Source organism: Arachis hypogaea, chromosome 1 (assembly GCF_003086295.3).
Source record: "Arachis hypogaea cultivar Tifrunner chromosome 1, arahy.Tifrunner.gnm2.J5K5, whole genome shotgun sequence".
NCBI classification, from domain to species: Eukaryota; Viridiplantae; Streptophyta; class Magnoliopsida; order Fabales; family Fabaceae; genus Arachis; species Arachis hypogaea.
In genome coordinates, this window is record NC_092036.1 from 55,370,234 (window position 1) to 55,392,503 (window position 22,270).

The window sequence follows — 22,270 nt, forward strand, 5'->3', positions numbered from 1 at the left end:
GAGTGGCTAAGTAAGGATAAGGGAGTAAATACCATAGTCGTCCCTGAGATTCACGTAAATACTCATAATAATTCTTAAGATTCCGATTTCTCCATTGTAGTCTTCTAGATAGAGCTCCGAGCACTCAAAGTGGTCCCTAGCCATATTTCAGGTGATGAGTCATCACCGGAGTGCTGACGTGGCCTCGGATTACCATGCTGGAGGGTCTAACGGCTAGCTGAGCTGGCTAATTTCCAATTTGTACCCATGTTGGTCCTTCGTATTATATGTAACCCTAAATCCCCAAATTTTCATATAATTCATCTCCTCTTCGTCTTCATCTCTTCTTCGTCTTCATCTCTTCACCACCTTCCCAGCCATCTGTAGCATCATCATAAACAGAACAATGTCATAGTTAAAGGAGAATAATGCCATTCAGTTCCTAAAAGAAGCAATCTAGGAATACTGAGGGTCAAGCATATCAGAAAATGACAAAACAAAAAGTAACAAACCATTCTCCAAACCAAGTCTTCAGGACCCAATGGTTGAGCTGGACTAGAATACAGGAAATGCCTTTAGTAATGGAAAACAAAATAAAAGCAATTAATGCCAAATAGGAAAGCAAGACAATGAACTAAATATCAATTTTAGAAAAATAACAAATATGCAGGGCGATTAGTGGTTATATTGCACGGGGCATAAATTATGCTTAAACTTGCCATTGGCATTGGGAAACAGTAAAAAGTTTTTGCAAGGTTTCAGCAGCAAAAGACTGTACATAACCCAGAACACAAACCTTGGAAAGATTTTGTTGCATTTCTTTTATACAAGCAGCACTAATTCCTTTCAAAAAATTTAGAAGCCAACCTAAAGAATTTGAGGTACACATTGGACCATAAACTATTTGGAAGAGGAGTTTCATGGTTTCCCCTCCTATAAGGATCAATGCAGTTGCAATTCCTACTGATAAATAAATAGTTGAAAAGAGAACAAGCCACACCCCCAATCTTTCACCTGAAAAAGCAAGGTTGAAACCTTTTCAAATCATGCAATGATAGTTTTAGGACTGTTATATGCATATGAATCTTCAATTAACTTGGTTTGAGTATCCAACATCGCTTTTGAGGATCAATTATATGTAAAGCATTCTTGCATTGCTAATTATGCAACTTTACATAACAATGTGATATAATAAATAAACTATATCAAATAAACTCAACAAATATAGTGAATCCAATAGCAACTGTTCCTTTAATAATATTGACCCCTTTTTTCACATAGTATCCCTCGTAAAAAGCAGCTATGCCAGATGTAAAAAGTCTTGGCACTGCAACATCAGATTATAATGCACTTCTTTAAAAACAATATGGCATGAAAAGAAATAGTTATAACTATCCACTTCCAACAACAACCACAGCTTTGCCATTCTTCTTTGCTTTAATTGCTTCGTATAGTTTATCAGCATCATCAACTTCCCTCAAGTAAAAGATGTTTTTGGCATCAGCTCCTTGAACACCAAAATCACTCAACCTTATAACCTGCAAACAAATACAAATTATTAGCAAGACCAAAAAAATGAAGAAATGAGTACAATACAAGATATATCCTCTAATATTCTCAAGGATCCTTACAGTTGAGCCGGTTGCAATCAACAAAATCTGGTAACTGAATGTTTCTCCTCCTGCACTTGTCAGAAATTTTGCCGCAAGGTCTGCTTTCACTATTTCTGTGCTAAGAATAAACTCTATACCTGCAATCAAACATTTAAATTTACATTTGAAAAATCATGTTAAGGACTATTTTTCTAATTTACTCTTGTTTTCACTTAGCATGAGAGCCTAGCTGTCCTTAAAACTATCCAATAATTATGCTGAACCAAACGTAATAACCACCTTTCTCATTGTACTACTCAGGAAGCAATCTTTCTCTTCCACTTCCAACACAAACATGGAAACCAGGAAGTCTAGCAGGGGCTGCAAAATCCAATTGTCACATCAGGATAATTATAGCATAGAGGGAGAGAGAATACCACAACTTACACTCAGGAAGAAGGTAAGCCTTGCTTAGTACAGGACATTCATAAGGTGCTACCTACAGAAAATACAAAAAGAAAATACAAAGGAACATGTATTAAGACAAAATGTATAGAAAGCCTATTAATGCATTTAAAAAAAATAATCACCACAAAAAAAATATATTTTTCCAATCCTGTATACAACTCCCTGTTTCATCCCTATTTCATTCGGGTTAAATAGAGCAACCCCACAAACCCCAGCCAGCCTTCAAACCCTGGACACTACAATAACACCAAAACTCCAGAACATCAACTATACTAACAACTTGCATATCATTAACCAACACTGTATTGAAAATGTAAAGTAAAAAAAAAAGTTTACCTTGAGTCCGATCACAAAGTCAGAACCTTGTGCTTATGATGAAGGAGGGGAAGAACGATAACAACTTTTGATCAGATTATTTCTTCTCTCAAATTTTCCTAAACCCAGCGAATACAACCCTATGGCTACGCCATTAATGGGGAGATGAAGAATAAGTCAGAGGGTGGAAGAAGAAGAGATAAGTGAAGTGAAATGTTTGTGTACGGCGTCGTTTTTGGCTTTCAAGGGCGCCAAACCCAAAACGACGACGTTTTGGACCCCTCCCACGTGGCAATCCGAATCCACGTCAGCACTCTGGTGATGAGTCATCGCCTGAAACATGGCCAGGGACCAGTTTGAGTGCTCGGAGCTCTATCTGGAGAACTATAATGAGGAAATCGGGATCTTAGGGATTATTATGGGTATTTGCGTGAATCTCAAGGACGACTATGGGTATTTACTCAAGGATAAGGTTATGTATGTTTAATACTTTAATTTGGAAATTAGGATAAGGTTAGGGTTAAGTAAAATAAAAAGTAAAAATAGAATGAAGATTTTAATTTTAATAAAATTATAAAGAAGAATAGTAATTTATAATTAAATTTATTATAATAAAATTATTTTAGGAATACATAAACATATTTATTGTTCAATTTATAAATTAGGCTTAAGTAATTAATCTTATTTAAAATTAAAAATAATTTAATAAATATTAAAAGATTAGTTTTGTATTTTGTACTGGAAGGAGGTTGTTGAAATATTTTTGAAGTGCTAAAAAATATTATGTTAAATTTTGGAGTGAGAATGAAATAAAAAATATATAATATTTGTTATATGTTTATAACAATACTTTTTTAGTGTTCTATAAATTTAGTATTTATGGTGAAAATTATTTAAATTTGTATAATTATTTATAATTATTTTTATATGTATCTTTTAATTTGTGTAATTATTTAAATAATATTAGAAAATTATTTTTAATAAAAAAATTGATGTAATGGTTATAAAACCGTTCTTTAAAATAGTCAAAGAGAACGGTTTTATTTTTATTGCTATAATGTAGTGAAAAATTGAACTTCAATAGCAACATTATAAAAACCATTCTCTAAGACCATCTAATAGAACGGTTTTAAAGTATCACCATTTTGGCAACGGTTTTTATGCGTATCCTTTGTACAAATATTTAAACAACAATAAAAAACCGTTGCCTAAAAACAAATCATTGTAACGGTTATAAAATCGTTTTTAAAAATATTCAAAGAGAACGGTTTTATTTTGTTGCTTTAACGTAGTGAAAAATTGAACTTCAACAGCAACACTTTAAAAAACCGTTGTCTAAAATCGTCTAAGAGAACGATTTTAAGGCGTTACAAATTTTAGCGTTGCTAAAGCCCATATTTGTGGTAGTGTTACTCTCAAGTGTTATCAAGTATTAAACAAGCTTAGTTTTATCTCTGTCATTTTGTTATATATAATTGGTTATGATTGTACTTGCTTTATAGAAGAAGAAAAAAATTGATCTATCAGAAAAATTTATGACAACAAAGGTGAATTTTTATGGGGGAAGTCAACATCTAAGTCAACTAACTTAAACAACTATTCTATTTAATAATTAATTTTAAAATTTTTTAAAAATTAAAATTTGAATAATTAGGATTAATTAGATTTTGAATAATTAGGATTAGAAAAATAACCTCCACACAAATCCTAATCATTCTCTTTCAAGCCCTGTCGTCGCTCCTAACCACACGCTGCGCTGCTTCGTCATGCCTCCAACGTCTCTCCGTGCCACCGCGTTGTTGTTCCCGTTTGCAGCCACAAAAGAAACATCTGCAAATACAGAAAAAAAAACATTCAAATGCCTAGAAAAAACATCCGTTAATATCGAAAAGAAACATCTAAATACCTCATAAGAAAAACCATCCACTAATGCAAAAAAGAAATATCTAAATAAGCACAGAAGAAACATCCAAATGAGCTGCAAAGAAACATCTAATTCCATATCAACGTAGGACTTCTGATCGACAACCGGCGGTTGGCCTAGCGTCGAGGTGGCAACGATTTGGAGAGCGTTTTATGGCAGTGCTACTGCGGCGGGTTTCAAAGGTTCTTCGATGCAGAGGAGATGTGGTTGGTTTGTAGAAGGTAGTAATCAACGACTGTCTCAGGACGTGTGGTGTAACAACACTGTGGTGGGGTGGCACGGCGGTTGAGCCAAGTGGAGCTGTGGAGACGACAGTGTACGGTGCTGATATGGAAGTGAAAAGAAAGAGGAAGAGTGTCCTTGCAGTGACGAGAGCTCCTTGTTAAAGTCATCTTCGAAAACGAGAGGTGACATATTATCTGTTGCAACAAAAGTTGGCACTAGTTGGGAAGGGGGCGTGACGGGGAGGTAATGGCGTGAGTGGGACTGTAGGAGTGGTAGAAAAAGGTAAATTAAGATTAAATTTGAGTAATATTGTGGAGTGTTTTTTTGTGTTATTGGATCATTTGTTATGATCCATATTGTAATTGACAGAAACTAATTAATATTCTAATTAATTACCTAGCAAAATTACTTATGAGGATGAGAAGTCTGAGTTCATATAAATGAGTTATACAAGAAAATAAGATAGTTAATTAGATTGATAGATGGAATGTATAATGCAAATCTTAGCAGAAAAAGCGATTATAATTGTAATTAAATGCAAGATAAAATGACATGGTAAAATTCTGAAACTCTAAATAATCTTTAAAAGATTCATGTTACTAACAATGACCATCAGAGAAGGGGATTCTTCCATGGGATAATATAACAAGTTCTACAAACAAAATAATAAAAGATGAAATCAACTTAAGTCAATCGGTAGTTAATTTACTCATTTATTTAAATAAGTGTTAAAGATTTAAATTTTATTTTATATATGCAGTAATTTATTAGTCAGTAATAATTTTTAAATGAAGCATAAATTTTTATTAGTTCTTGACTGTAAGATTAGAAAATATAGTGAGAAATAAATAAATATGATAGATGTACTAATATATATTAATCACTAATGATAAATATAATATGTGTGCATGCGTGTTGATGAGAAAAACCTAATACTTATGGATACTGATACGTACACCAAATCGTCCAAATAATACCATAGTGAGTGAATATCATTTCCATAAGAATTAATCGATAAGCAAACAAATATCTGATTGAATATAATTAAATCAATTAAACCTAGACTATTGAAGGTTGGAACCGTGTCTTGCTTGGACTTTGAATGCTTGGATAATTATGGAAGCAATGATAAACGTGTAATTAAACGTGAGAAAACAGAGATTGAGAACGTCAAGAGTTTAGAGATGTTTATTTTTTAGGAATATTAAACCTTATTTTATCTATTTTGATGCATGCAAAGATCTTTTCACGACAAATCATAAATAATTAAATTCTAATTCATTGGCGATTCAATTTATCTTTAATTAATTAATCACCAATTCTTTGGTCAACCGATTAAGAAAAGAGGTTTATCACAATTTAAATTTATTTTTAAATAAGATTCAAAAGTATGTAGTTCTAGTTCAAATTATATATCATGTATTCAAAACTAGTTCTAAACAATTGAGAATTATAAGAAAGAAACATCGCACATTCTTTAAAATACTATTCATAGTCAAATAAAAAAGTCATGAGAAAGAGTTTTCAAGCTTAATTCTGATATTAAATTTTCTAAAGTAATAACAGAATTCAAACCAGAATTAGAATATTTTCCAATACTTCTAACCTTTAAAGAATGAAGAACAAAAACTCAATCTTGAAAATAGATCAATAGATAACCTCAAAACAAAATAAAATTTAGATCAATAATCCATGAAAAAGTAAACAGAGCTCCTAACCCTAAACAAGAGGAATTAGTTACTCATGGAGAAAGATGAAAACAATGCTGAAAGGACTCGGCTAGGGTTCCGAACTCCTTTTCTTTGAACCATGTTCAATTATTTATATCTTAGGTTTACCCAAAATTCAAATTCAAACTAAATCTTTATCTTATCTTTTAAGAAGAATAAAATAATTATTAACAATAATTCAAATTCTAATTAGAACTACTTTTTAAATCAAATCCTATCTTAACAGAATCTTCCATAACCTTGAGCTAACTTGCATCTCTAGGAGAGTAGGCCTTGATTAGCGTTGCACTTGGGCTTGTGGCGTGGCACGCCAAATTTTCATGGGCTTCAAGCCGTTGCACGCCCGGACTTGGCGTGGCATGTTAACTCTTGACACAGTCGCTACAAGCACATAACTAGGGTTTTTTTTTTCGGACATCGATACCCAGAGCCTCTTTGGACTTCTAAATATATTTTTCAAAGTGACTCTTTATCATGGGCTTTTAATTGATAATCTCAAGCCAGTTGGTCCAAATTATCGAGTGACGAGGCACCTCTCGGATTTAATCACCCAGTTGGTCCAAACAATATGAGTCATTCCTTGGCTTTGAGGAATATCCCATGTAGTTTATATTACTTCTCTCTGAGTAGCTTACACTGTTTTTGATCTATTTGTTGTGTGAGTGAGAAAAGTTGTTGAATCATGAGTTTATTGCGTGATAGGATTTCGTCCATAGTATTTGACTCCATTGTTCCTTGGATACACAAACAAAGAAAATTCAAACGCATCTTATGGAATAAAGAACAACAACGAAGAAAAAAAAAGAAAAATTCAACATAATAAAATAATAATAATAAAACGTAAAAAAAAAAAGAAAAAAACAAACAAAATCAAAGTTAGTGATTTAACTGGACGTATGCTGTCAATTTCAATTAATTTTTGGCAACGGTGCCAAAAACTTGATAAGCGAAACCAAATGCTCACGGATACTGGCAAGTGCACCAGATCGTTCAGGTAAGACCACAGTGAATGGATATCGTTCCCATGAGAATTAATGAATTGAGCAAGCAAATATCGGATTGAATTGTTAATTAAATCAATTGAACCTGGACTATGGAAGGGTGGAACCATGTCTTGCTTGGACTTTGAATGCTTGGATGATTATGGAAGTAGTGATGAATGTGTAATTAATTATGAGAAAACAATGATTGAGAATGTCAAGGATTTGGAGATATTTATTTTTCAGGAAGATTAAACCTTATGTTTATTAAATTTGATGCATGCAAAGATCTTTTCACGGCAAATCATAGATAATTAAGTTTCAATTCCTTGGCAATTCAATTGATCTAATTAATCAATCACCAATTCCTTGGTCAACCAATTAAGAAAATAGGTTTAGCATAATTCTAATTTATTTTCAAATAAGATTCAAAAGTAGTTCTAGTTCAAATTATATGTTATGTGTTCAAAACTACTCCCAAGCAATTGAGAATTACAAGAAAGAAACGTCGCATACTCTTTAAAATATTATTCCTAGTCAAATCAAAAAGTCATGAGAAAGATTTTTCAAGCTTAATTACGATATTAAATTTTCCAAAGTAATCACAAAATTCAAAATTGAATTAGAATATTTTTCAATACTTCTAACCTTTAAAGAATGAAGAACAAAAAATCAATCTTGAAAATAGATCAATGCATAACCTCAAAATAAAATAAAACTTAGATTGATAATCCATGAAAAAGTAAACAGAGCTCCTAACCCTTAATAAGAGGAATTATTTACTTATGGAGAAAGATGAAAACAATGCTAAAAGGACTCGGTGATAAACCACAATTTTATGGTTTATCTTGTGTCTAATTTGGTGGATTTTACCAACTTTTTCTACATTTATTCAATGAAATAGCATGGTTTTATATTTCTCCCTAATTTGTGCCTAATGATTGAAAACATGCTTTTTAGGCCTTAAAATTGCTAATTTTAATTCACTTTAATTCCATTCGATGCCTTGATATGTTTGTTGAGTGATTTCAGGCTTATGAGGCAAGGATTGGATGGAAGAAGTGAAGAGAAAAGCATGCAAAGTTTAGAACTCATGAAGAAATGAGCATTTGGAGGATTCATGGCCACGCGCACACGTCATCCATGCATACGCGTGAGAAGAAATTTTTCCAAGCACCGCGCACGCACTAACCACGTGGACGCGTGATGTTGATCACGTGACCTCATTAAAGTGAATACGCTAGGGGCGATTTCTAAGCCATCCAGGACCAAGTCTAACTCATTTCTAATGCTTTTGAACCCAAGGATTGAAGGGGGATGAACTAAGTAGTCATAGTTGAGTTTTCACTATGCTTTAGAATAGGTTTCTAGAGAGAGAAGCTCTCTCTTCTCTCTAGAATTAGGTTAGATTTTGGTTAGAATTCTCTTAGATCTAGGATTTAATTCTTGCTTTGATTTAGCTTTCCCTTTTAATTTCTTATTCTCACATCTTTACTCTTTTGGTTTCATTTGCAATTTCCTTCATTTTGTTCCTTTATATTCATGACTCTTGTTAGTTTTAATTTCCTTTAATGCAATTCATGTTTTATGTTAGTTTATGTTTAATTGAATTGTTATTGTTATTTTCTTGCTTTGGGTAGTTATAGATTTATATTTCTTGCAATTTTAATATGCTTTCCTTTTATGTCTTCCAAGTGTTTGATAAAATTCTTGGTTGGATTTTAGAATAGAATTTTGTGTTCTTGGCTTGGGTTGGTAACATGGGTGACCTAGAGTTACTAATGTCCAAGTAATTGATAATTTGTTACCATTAACTTTAGTCCTTCACAAAATCAATTAGTGAGGTGGCTAGGACTTATGGACTAGGATCCATTAAAATCTCTTGACTTTCCTATAATCTTAGGGATGACAAAATGGGAGTGATCCTTGCAATTATTATATTGGGTTAGTAACAAGGATAGTGATCCTTAACCATCAACCCTTGCCAAGACCTTTTTACCATTTGAGTTTTCTTTACTTTGTTGTTATTTACTTTCTTGTCTTTTATTCCAAAACCACAAAAGAAGTACATCATAACCAATAATAAACACATTTTCATGCAATTTCTTGAGAGACGACCTGAGGTTTAAATACTTCGGTTATTTTTATTGGGGTTTGTTGTTGTGACAAACAAATTAAACTTTGATTGAGGATTAATTGTTGGTTTGGAACTATACTTGCAACGAAATTATTTTGTGAAATTTTTAACCGACAATTATCTTACATCACTTGGCTAGGGCTCTGAACTCCTTTTCTGTGAACCATGTTCACTGATTTATATCCTAGATTTACCTAAAATTCTAATTCAAATTAAATCTTTATCTTATCTTTTAAGAAGAAAAAAATATTTATTAACAATAATTCAAATTCTAATTAAAACTAATTCAAATCAAATTCTATCTTAATAGAATCTTCTATAACCTTAAGCTAACTTGCATCTCTGGGAGAGTGGGCCTTTGACGGCATTGCATTTGGGCTTGTAGCGAGGCACGCCAACTTATTGTGGACTTCAAGGCGTTGTACGCTTAGGATTGACGTGGCACTCCAACTCTTGCATGGCTTTTCAGGGCTTTAAATGCCATGTGCTTGGCGTTGTATGTCACTCCATTTTCTTGCCTTTGAATGATGCTTCCTTTGGTCTTTGGTTTTCTTATCTTCACCTGTATTTCTTTGAAAGTACTTAAAAAAACATATTACAACAGAAAATACCTCAAATCAATCAATTTGTATGAAAAAAACTGTAATTATCTCTCTGAAAATATGAAAAGAATGCAAGAAAAACTATTAATGATACGGACGCATCATGTGTGTGAAAATTTCTCCAAAATAATTGGTTGAATTTACCATTAGCCATTAACGTTTGTGGGTATCATATAGAATGGCATTTTAAGAGGAAAAATAGATACCGTAATAAATTAAATTATAAATAGTGATCGAGCTTCAGTAATACTTATTAAGGATAACGTTGTAATTAATCAATGTTGAGAGTAGTTAGCCTATTATAGCTAGTTTATTAGTATTTTAAGAGTTAGTCCAGTTAGTTTGCATAATGTAGCTTCTCTGCATATCACTACTATATATATTGGTTAATTGCTATGCTCTATAACTAACTCTTTTACACATTAGGTCATCCATAACACACTGTTATTCTTCTTTAGTTACTCTATTTCCTTTCTTCTTCTATTCTCTTGCACGCTAAGTGATGAGCGGATAATTTATACGCTTTTTGGCATTGTTTTTAGGTTGTTTTTAGTAAGTTTGAGCTACTTTTAGGGATGTTTTCATTCGTTTTTGTGTTAAATTCACATTTCTAGACTTTACTATGAGTTTGTGTGTTTTTCTGTGATTTCAGGTAATTTCTGGTTGAAATTGAGGGACTTGAGCAAAACTCTGAAAAAGGTTGACAAAAGGACTGCTGATGCTGTTGGAATCTGACCTCCCTGCACTCGAAATGGATTTTCTGGAGCTACAGAACTCCAAATGGCGCGCTCTCAACGGCGTTGGAAAGTAGACATCCAGAGCTTTCCAGCAATATATAATAGTCCATACTTTATTCGGAAATTAACGACGTAACTTGGCGTTGAACGCCATGTTCATGCTGCTGTCTAGAGTTAAACGCCAGAAAAACGTCATGATCCGGAGTTGAACGCCCAAAACACGTTATAACTTGGAGTTCAACTCCAAGAAAAGCCTCAGCTCGTGGATAGATCAAGCTCAGCCCAAGCATACACCAAGTGGGCCCCAGAAGTGGATTTATGCATCAAATACTTACTCATGTAAACCCTAGTAGCTAAGTCTAGTATAAATAGGATAAGTTACTATTGTATTAGACATCTTTGGTCTCAGTTTTGTTTTATTCTTCATCTTAGGAGACTATTGATCACGTTATGGGGGCTGGCCATTCGGCCATGCCTGAACCTTTTACTTATGTATTTTCAACAGTGGAGTTTCTGCACACCATAGATTAAGGGTGTGGAGCTCTGCTGTACCTCAAGTTTCAATACAATTATTATTACTTTCTATTCAATTCTCTCTTATTCTTATTCCAAGATATACGCTACACTTAACTTTGATGAATGTGATGATCCGTGACACTCATCATCATTCTCACCCATGAACGCGCGTGACTGACAACCACTTTCGTTCTACCTTAGGCCGGGCGCATATCTCTTGGATTCCCCAACAGAATCTTCGTGGTATAAGCTAGATAGATGGCGGCATTCATGAGGATCCGGAAAGTCTAAACCTTGTCTGTGGTATTCCGAGTAGGATTCTGGGATTGAATGACTGTGACGAGCTTCAAACTCCTGAAGGCTGGGCGTGATGACAAGCGCAAAAGAATCAAGGGATTCTATTCCAACCTGATTGAGAACCGACAGATGATTAGCCGTGCTGTGACAGAGCATAGGAACGTTTTCACTGAGAGGATGGGATGTAGCCATTGACAACGGTGATGCCCTACATACAGCTTGCCATGGAAAGGAGTAGGAAGGATTGGATGACTGTAATAGGAAAGTAGAGATTCAAGAGGAGCACAGCATCTCCATACACTTATCTGAAATTCCCACTATTAATTTACATAAGTATTTCTATCCCTTTTACTTTCTTTTTATTATTAATATTCGAAAACCCATAAACCACTTTAATCTGCCTAACTGAGATTTACAAGGTGACCATAGCTTGCTTCATACCAACAATCTCTGTGGGATTGACCCTTACTCACGTAAGGTATTACTTGGATGACCCAGTACACTTGCTGGTTAAGTTGAACGGAGTTGTGAACTATGGTATTGGCATCATGTTTTTGGCGCCATTACCAGGGAATGAAAAGTAATGAATTTTGCAAAATGGAATAACAATTGAATCACAATTTCGTCCACCAAGTTTTTGGCGCCGTTGCCGGGGATTGTTCGAGTATGGACAACTGACGGTTCATCTTGTTGCTCAGATTAGGTAATTTTCTTTTCAAAAATCTTTTTCAAAAATTTTCTTCTCTTTTTCGTTTTTCCTAACTTTATTGTCGAAAAAAACAATAAAAATCCAAAAAAATTAGAAAATCATAAAAATCAAAAATATTTTGTGTTTCTTGTTTGAGTCTTAAGTCAATTTTTAAGTTTGGTGTCAATTGCATGCTTTAAAAAAATTTTCTTGCATTTTTCGAAAACTCCATGCATTCATAGTGTTCTTCATGATCTTCAAGTTGTTCTTGACAAGTCTTCTTGTTTGATCTTGGTGATTTCTTGTTTTGTGTTGTTTGTTGTTTTTCATGTGCATCTTTGCATTCATATTTTCCATGCATTAAAGATTTCTAAGTTTGGTGTCTTGCATGTTTTCTTTGGATCAAAAACTTTTCAAAATTATGTTCTTGATGTTCATCATGATCTTCACAGTGTTCTTGGTGTTCATCTTGACATTCATAGCATTCTTGCATGCATTCATTGTTTTGATCTAAAAATTTCATGCATTGAGTATTTTTGTTGTTTTTCTCTCTCATAATTAAAAATTCAAAAATCAAAAAAAATATCTTTTCCTTATTTCCCTCCAAATTTTTGAAATTTTGGGTTGACTTGGTCAAAAATTTTTAAAATTAGTTGTTTCTTACAAGTCAAGTCAAAATTTCAATTTTAAAAATCTTATCTTTTTAAAATCTTTTTCAAAAATCATATCTTCTTCATTTTTTTTATAATTTTCGAAAATTTCAAAAACCTTTTTCAAAAATATTTTCAAAATCTTTTTCTTATCTCTATATCATATTTTCGAAAATTCACTAATAATTAATGTGATTGGTTCAAAAATTTGAATTTTGTTACTTTCTTGTTAAGAAAGGTTCAATCTTTAAGTTCTAGAATCTTATCTTGTAGTTTCTTGTTAGTGAATTAAATAATTTAAAAATTTTTTGAATTAAATCTTTTTATCTTTTATTTGATCTTTTTCAAAATTTGATTTCAAAATATCCTATCTAACTTCTTATCTTCTTATCTTTTTCAAAATTTGATTTCAAATCTTTTTCAATCAACTAACTAACTTTTTGTTTGTTTCTTATCTTTTTCAAAACCACCTAACTACTTTTCCCTCTCTAATTTTCGAAAATATCTCATCTCTTTTTCAAAAATTCTTTTTGTTTTAAATTTTAATTTTAATTATATTTTGTCTTTGATTTTCGAAAATTACTAACCTCTTTTTCAAAAATTATTTTCGAAATTTCTCTTCTCTTCTCTTATTCTATTTAATTAATTAATTACTAACACTTCTCTTCACCTCTCTTCATCTAAGAATCCGAACTTCTTATATCCCTTGTATTTGGATTCTTCTACCCCTTTCTTCTTCTACTGACATAAAGGAATCTCTATACTGTGACATAGAGGATTCCTCTTTCTTTTCTTGTTTTCTTCTCTTTCATATGAGCAGGAACAGGGAAAAAGGCACTCTTGTTGAAATTGATCCAGAACCTGAAAGGACTCTGAAGAGAAAATTAAGAGAAGCTAAATTACAACAATCCAGAAATAACCTTTCAGAAATTTTCGAACAAGAGAAGGAGATGGAAGCCGAAAATAATAATAATAATGCAAGGAGAATGCTTGGTGACTTCACAAAGCCAACGTCCAAGTTTGATGGAAGAAGCATCTCCATTCCTGCCATTGGAGCCAATAACTTTGAGCTGAAACCTCAGCTAGTTGCCTTAATGCAACAAAACTGCAAGTTTTATGGACTTCCATCTGAAGATCCTTATCAGTTTTTAACTGAGTTCTTGCAGATCTGTGAGACTGTAAAGACGAATGGAGTTGATCCTGAAGTCTACAGACTCATGCTTTTCCCTTTTGCTGTAAGAGATAGGGCTAGAATATGGTTGGATTCACAACCTAAGGATAGCCTGGACTCCTGGGATAAGCTGGTCACTGCCTTCTTGGATAAATTCTTTCATCCTCAAAAGCTGAGCAAGCTGAGAGTGGATGTTCAAACCTTCAAACAAAAAGATGGTGAATCCCTCTATGAAGCTTGGGAAAGATACAAGCAGTTGACCAAAAGATGTCCATCTGACATGTTTTCAGAATGGACCCTATTAGATATATTCTATTATGGTCTCTCTGAATTTTCGAAAATGTCATTGGACCATTCTGCAGGTGGATCTATTCACCTGAAGAAAACGCCTGAAGAGGCTTAAGAACTCATTGACATGGTTGCAAACAACCAGTTCATGTATACCTCTGAGAGGAATTCCGTGAATAATGGGATACCTCAGAAGAAAGGATTTCTTGAAATTGATGCTCTGAATGCCATATTGGCTCAGAACAAAGTGTTGACTCAACAGGTCAACATGATCTCTCAAAATCTGAATGGATTGCAACATGCATCCAACAGTACTAGAGAGGCAGCTTCTGAAGAAGCTTATGATCCTGAGAACCCTGCCATGGCAGAGGTTAATTACATGGGTGAACCATATGGAAACACCTATAACCCATCATGGAGAAATCATCCAAATTTCTCCTGGAAGGATCAACAAAAGCCTCAACAAGGCTTTAACAATGGTGGATGCAATAGGCTGAGCAATAGCAAGCCATATCCATCATCATCTCAGCAACAGACAGAGAATTCTGAACAAAACACTTCTAATTTAGCCAATATAGTCTCTGATCTGTCAAAGGCCACTTTCAGTTTCATGAATGAAACAAGATCCTCCATCAGAAATCTGGAGGCACAAGTGGGCCAGCTGAGTAAGAAAGTTATTGAAACTCCTCCCAGTATTCTCCCAAGCAATACAGAAGAGAATCCAAAAGGAGAGTGCAAAGCCATTGACATAGTCAATATGGCCGAATGCACAAGGGAGGAAGAGGACGAAAATCCTAGTGAGGAAGACCTCCTGGGACGTCCCTCAAGCAAGAAGGAGTTTCCTATTAAGGATCCAAAGGAATCTAAGGCTCATATAGAGACCATAGAGATTCCATTAAATCTCCTTCTGCCATTCATGAGCTCTGAAGACTATTCTTCCTCTGAAGAGGATGAAGATGTGACTGGAGAGCAAGTTGCTCAATATTTAGGAGCTATCATGAAGCTGAATGCCAAGTTGTTTGGTAATGAGACTTGGGAAAGTGAACCTCCCTTGCTCATTAGTGAACTGGATACCTGGATTCAGAAAACTCTACCTCAAAAGAAACAAGATCCTGGCAAGTTCTTAATACCTTGCACCATAGGCACCATGAGCTTTGAAAAAGCTCTATGTGATCTGGGGTCAGGGATAAATCTTATGCCACTCTCTATAATGGAGAAGCTGGGGATCATTGAGGTACAACCTGCCTTGTTCTCATTACAATTGGCAGACAAGTCCCTGAGACAAGCTTATGGAATAGTAGAGGACGTGTTAGTAAAGGTTGAAGGCCTTTACATCCCTGCTGATTTCATAATCTTAGACACTAGGAAGGAAGAGGATGATTGCATCATCCTTGGAAGACCTTTCCTAGCCACAGCAGGAGCTGTGATAGATTTCAATAGAGGTGAGTTAGTCCTTCAATTGAATGGGGACTACCTTGTGTTTAAGGCACATGGCCATCCCTCTGTGACAAAAGAGAGTAAGCATGAAGAGCTTCTCTCAGTTCAGAGTCAAGAAGAGCCCACACAGTCAAATTCTAAGTTTGGTGTTGTAAGGCCACAACCAAACTCTAAGTTTGGTGTTGGGACTACACTAACATTGACCTGATCACCTTGTGGCTCCATGAGAGTCACTGTCAAGCTATTGACATTAAAGAAGCGCTTGTTGGGAGGCAACCCAATTTTAATTATCTAATTTTTATTTTATTGTTATTTTGTGTTTTATTAGGTACGTGATCATGAGGAGTCACGAAAAAAATCATAAAAATTAAAAACAGAGTCAAAAACAGAAGAAAAAAATTTTTCACCCTGGAGGACGCACAGGCTGGCGTTCAACGCCAGTAAGATGCATCTGGCCAGCGTTCAACGCCAGAACAGAGCACCATTCTGGCGCTGAATGCCAGAAACAAGCAACATTCTGGTGCTGAACGCCAGGAATGTGCCCAGAGAAGAAAAGCTGGCGCTGAACGCCAGTAACAAGCATGAAACTGGCGTTCAACGCCAGAAACATGCTTTACATGGGCGTTGAACGCCCAGAACGTGCACCAATGGGCGTTTAAACACCAGAATGGTGTGCAAAGGCATTTTACATGCCTATTTGGTACAAGGATGGAATTCCTTGACACCTCAGGATCCTGTAGACCCCACAGGATCACCTCAGGATCTGTGGACCCCACAGGATCCCCACCTACCATATTCCCTAATCACACTCTCCTAATCCTAATCACACTCTCCTACTCCCCATGTCACACTTCCCAACACTCCTCACCATTCACCTCAATTCCTCTTCCCAATTGCCCCATTCACCACTCACATCAACCCACTCTTCCCCATAAACCCCACCTACCTTCATAAAATTCAAATTCAATTTCCCACCCATTCCCACCCAAAATGGCCGAACATCCACCCTCCCCTCTCCCTATAAATACCCTTCCATTCTCCTTCATTTTCACACAACACAACCACCTCTTCTTCCCTTGACCGAACCTACCTCTCTCCCTCTCCTCCATATTTTCTTCTTCTTCTTCTTCTTCTTCTTCTCTTCTTTCTTCTATTGCTCGAGGACGAGCAATCTTTTAAGTTTGGTGTGGTAAAAGCATAAGCTTTTTTGTTTTTCCATTACCATCAATGGCACCTAAGGCCGGAGTATCCTCTAGAAAAGGGAAAGGGAAGACAAAAGCTTCCACCTCCGAGTCATGGGAGATGGAAAGATTCATCTCCAAGAGCCATCAAGACCACTTCTATGATGTTGTGGCAAAGAAGAAGGTGATCCCCGAGGTCCCTTTCAAGCTCAAAAAGAATGAGTATCCGGAGATCCGACATGAGATCCAAAGAAGAGGTTGGGAAGTCCTAACCAACCCCATACAACAAGTCGGAATTTTAATGGTTCAAGAATTCTATGCCAATGCATGGATCACTAGGAACCATGATCAAAGTATGAACCCGAGTCCAAAGAATTATCTCACAATGGTTCGGGGGAAATACTTAGATTTTAGTCCGAAAAATGTGAGGTTGGCGTTTCACTTGCCCATGATGCAAGGAGATGAACGCCCCTACACTAGAAGGGTCAACTTTAATCAAAGGTTGAACCAAGTCCTAATGGACATATGTGTGGAAGGAGCCCAATGGAGAATAGACTCCAAAGGCAAGCCAGTCCAGCTAAGAAGACTGGACCTCAAGCTTGTAGCTAGAGGATGGTTGGAGTTCATTCAACGCTCCATCATTCCTACTAGCAACCGATCTGAAGTTACTATGGATCGGGCCATCATGATTCACAGCATCATGATTGGAGAGGAAGTAGAAGTTCATGAGGTCATCTCCAATGAACTCTACAAAATAGCTGACAAGCCCTCACCCATGGCACGGCTAACCTTCCCTCACCTTATTTGCCATCTATGTTACTCAGCTGGAGTTATCATAGAAGGAGACATCCCCATTGAAGAGGATAAGCCCATCACTAAGAAGAAGATGGAGCAAGCAAGAGAAACCATGCACGGTTCTCAAGAGATGCATGAGGAAGCTCATCATCAGGAAATCCCTGAGATGCCTCAAGGGATGCACTTTCCTCCCAACAACTATTGGGAGCAACTCAACACCTCCTTAGAAGATTTGAGCCACAATGTGGAACAATTAAGGGTGGAACATCATGAGCACTCCATCATTCTCCAAGAAATAAGAGAAGATCAAAGAGCAATGAGGGAGGAGCAACAAAGGCAAGGAAGGGACATAGAAGAACTTAAGGACATTGTTGGACCTTCAAGAAGAAGACGCCACTAAAGGTGGATTCATTCCTTGTTCTTTATTTCTTTTTGTTTTCGGTTTTTAATATTGTGTTTATCTATGTTTTGTGTCTCTACTTCATGATCATTAGTATGTAACCATGCCTTAAAACTATGAATAAAATCCATTAATCCTTCACCTCTCTTAAATGAAAAATGTTTTAATTCAAAAGAACAAGAAGTACATGAATTTCGAATTTATCATTGAATTTAATTTAATTATATTGATGTGGTGACAATACTTTTTGTTTTCTGAATGAATGATTGAACAGTGCATATGTCTTTTGATATTGTTGTTTATGAGTGTTAAAATTGTTGGCTCTTGAAAGAATGATGAACAAAGAGAAATGTTATTGATAATCTGAAAAAATTATGAAATTGATTCTTGAAGCAAGAAAAAGCAGTCAAAAAAAAAGAAAAGAAAAAGCAAGCAGAAAAAGCCAATAGCCCTTAAAACCAAAAGGCAAGGGTAAAAAGGATCCAAGGCTTTGAGCATCAATGGATAGGAGGGCCCAAGGAAATTAAATCCAGGCCTAAGCGGCTAAATCAAGCTGTCCCTAACCATGTGCTTGTGTCATGAAGGTCCAAGTGAAAAGCTTGAGACTGAGTGGTTAAAGTCGTGATCCAAAGCAAAAGAGTGTGCTTAAGAGCTCTGGACACCACTAACTGGGGACTCTAGCAAAGCTGAGTCACAATCTGAAAAGGTTCACCTAGTTATGTGTCTGTGGCATTTATGTATCCGGTGGTAATACTGGAAAATAAAGTGCTTAGGGCCACGGCCAAGACTCATAGGTAGCTGTGTTCAAGAATCAACATGCTTAACTAGGAAAGTCAATAACACTATCCAAAATTCTAAGTTCCCAGAGACGCCAATCACTCTGAACTTCAAAGGAAAAAGTGAGATGCCAAAACTGTTCAGAGGCAAAAAGCTACAAGTCCCGCTCATATAATTAAAATTAATATTCATTGATATTTTGAAATTTATAGTATATTCTCTTCTTTTTATCCTAATTGATTTTCAGTTGCTTGGGAACAAGCAACAATTTAAGTTTGGTGTTGTGATGAGCGGATAATTTATACGCTTTTTGGCATTGTTTTTAGGTTGTTTTTAGTAAGTTTGAGCTACTTTTAGGGATGTTTTCATTAGTTTTTATGTTAAATTCACATTTCTGGACTTTACTATGAGTTTGTGTGTTTTTCTGTGATTTCAGGTAATTTCTGGCTGAAATTGAGGGACTTGAGCAAAACTCTGAAAAAGGCTGACAAAAGGACTGCTGATGCTGTTGGAATCTGACCTCCCTGCACTCGAAATGGCTTTTCTGGAGCTACAGAACTTCAAATGGCGCGATCTCAACGGCGTTGGAAAGTGGACATCCAGAGCTTTCCAGCAATATATAATAGTCTATACTTTATTCGGAAATTGACGACGTAACTTGGCGTTGAACGCCAAGTTCATGCTGCTGTCTGGAGTTAAACGCCAGAAAAACGTCATGATCCGGAGTTGAACGCCCAAAACACGTTATAACTTGGAGTTCAACTCCAAGAAAAGCCTCAGCTCGTGGATAGATTAAGCTCAGCCCAAGCATACACCAAGTGGGCCCCGGAAGTGGATTTATGCATCAAATACTTACTCATGTAAACCCTAGTAGCTAAGTCTAGTATAAATAGGATAAGTTACTATTGTATTAGACATCTTTGGTCTCAGTTTTGTTTTATTCTTCATCTTAGGAGACTATTGATCACGTTATGGGGGCTGGCCATTCGGCCATGCCTGAACCTTTTACTTATGTATTTTCAACAGTGGAGTTTCTGCACACCATAGATTAAGGGTGTGGAGCTCTGCTGTACCTCAAGTTTCAATACAATTATTATTACTTTCTATTCAATTCTCTCTTATTCTTATTCCAAGATATACGCTACACTTAACTTTGATGAATGTGATGATCCGTGACACTCATCATCATTCTCACCCATGAACGCGCGTGACTGACAACCACTTTCGTTCTACCTTAGGCCGGGCGCATATCTCTTGGATTCCCCAACAGAATCTTCGTGGTATAAGCTAGATAGATGGCGGCATTCATGAGGATCCGGAAAGTCTAAACCTTGTCTGTGGTATTCCGAGTAGGATTCTGGGATTGAATGACTGTGACGAGCTTCAAACTCCTGAAGGCTGGGCGTGATGACGAGCGCAAAAGAATCAAGGGATTCTATTCCAACCTGATTGAGAACTGACAGATGATTAGCCGTGCTGTGACAGAGCATAGGAACGTTTTCACTGAGAGGATGGGATGTAGCCATTGACAACGGTGATGCCCTACATACAGCTTGCCATGGAAAGGAGTAGGAAGGATTGGATGACTGTAATAGGAAAGTAGAGATTCAAGAGGAGCACAGCATCTCCATACACTTATCTGAAATTTCCACTATTAATTTACATAAGTATTTCTATCCCTTTTACTTTCTTTTTATTATTAATATTCGAAAACCCATAAACCACTTTAATCTGCCTAACTGAGATTTACAAGGTGACCATAGCTTGCTTCATACCAACAATCTTTGTGGGATCGACCCTTACTCACGTAAGGTATTACTTGGATGACCCAGTACACTTGCTGGTTAAGTTGAACGGAGTTGTGAACTATGGTATTGGCATCATGTTTTTGGCGCCATTACCAGGGAATGAAAAGTAATGAATTTTGCAAAATGGAATAACAATTGAATCACAATTTCGTCCACCACTAAGCAACCACCCAAGAATTCTTTTTATGGTATCGAGAGCTTGGTTCTTTTTCTAATTCATGACTTCACCTTCTGATGACTTTGCTATCTTAGCAAACACGGTTCCAAACTCCAACAATTCAATCATTAATTCAATCTTTCCTCAACTTTATAATCAAAGGCCTTCCAATTCAATTCAAGAAAAATTGGGTGAAAAGAATCACAAGACTTGGTAGCAATAGGCTCTTGTAGATATTTGAGGACAAGTATTGGAAGATCATTTACACAAAGATAAAATTCTAACGCAATACGATAATCAAGAAAATTAAATTGCTGCCATTAAATCTTTCAAATATAAGCAGTGGATTCAAGATGACTAGAATCCCATCTTATGGATATTGGCCTCTTTTGATTCAACTTTCAAACCTATAACGATTGGCTGTGATTATATTGTTATCAAATTTGAGACAAAATTGAATCATATTTTGCTGAATATATTAAGTTTATAGTCAAGCAATTGAAGGATGAACTCAAACTCGTCAAGAAACAAAGTTTTTCTGCTCCTGACTATATCTTTAAAATCAAAGATATTGAAGATTCTTTGATTGCATTAGGTAAACCTCTCAAATTTGAAAAATAAATTCAAGCTATTCTAGATGGCTTCAGTGAAGATTATCAAATGATGATCACCGTCATCAACACTAAACCAGAAATGTTCTTTCTTTGTGAAGTAGAAACTGTGTTGCTTACTTATGATGAGATATTGGAGCAATTTTGCTAATTTGAAAAACCTTATGGTACAAGCTAATCTTGCACATAGTCTTTTTCTTTAATTCCGTCTCAGATGCATGGTTGACAAATGGACTTCTGCTAGTAAAGAATTTTAGAATGAAATTCTCGTTGCTAGTATAGATTCTAAACCAACAGAGAACCCTTTTGTACAAAAAGTTTGGTTATCACAAGTAACAAAACTGCTAAAAAGTAATAATCGAAGTATTTAAACCTCGGGTCGTCTCTCAAGAAATTGTAGGGAAGTGTATTTATTATTGGTTATGAGTTTTGTGGGAAATTTGGAGTTTGGGCAATGGGCACAAAAATAATTATAAATTAAAGTAATGAAAATTAACAAGAGGTTTTATGTAATTAAATTAAAAAGCCTTGACCGGGGATATAATTAATTGGAAGTTCTATCCTTGTTGGAATTTTCTCAAGTGTAGTATCAAAAGGTTGTTATTTTCACTTAGTTAACCTTTACTAAATAAAGGAAAGTCAAGTGATTGAGCTAACTCTTATTTGCAAATCCTAGTCTTCTCCCTTGGGAAGGTCTAGCGTTAGTAAATACAGAATTAGCCAACAACTTCCAATTTAACTAATCACTTGAGCATTCCAACTCAAGTGTCTCCTTTTAATCAACCCCCAAGTCAAGTTGGAAGTC

The 22,270-nt window shown here is 35.5% G+C and overlaps 1 non-coding gene and 1 pseudogene across 1 annotated transcript; both read right to left on the bottom strand.

Annotated features, from left to right (window-relative positions):
• Positions 1 to 1,184: 1,184 nt before the first annotated feature.
• The window catches only part of LOC112728134 (monodehydroascorbate reductase, seedling isozyme-like), a 36,745-nt pseudogene continuing 15,659 nt past the window's right edge, over positions 1,185 to 22,270 (bottom strand).
• On the bottom strand, positions 14,190 to 14,293 carry LOC112711145 (small nucleolar RNA R71). The gene has a single exon (XR_003157307.1). It is a non-coding gene; the product is annotated as a small nucleolar RNA R71 (small nucleolar RNA).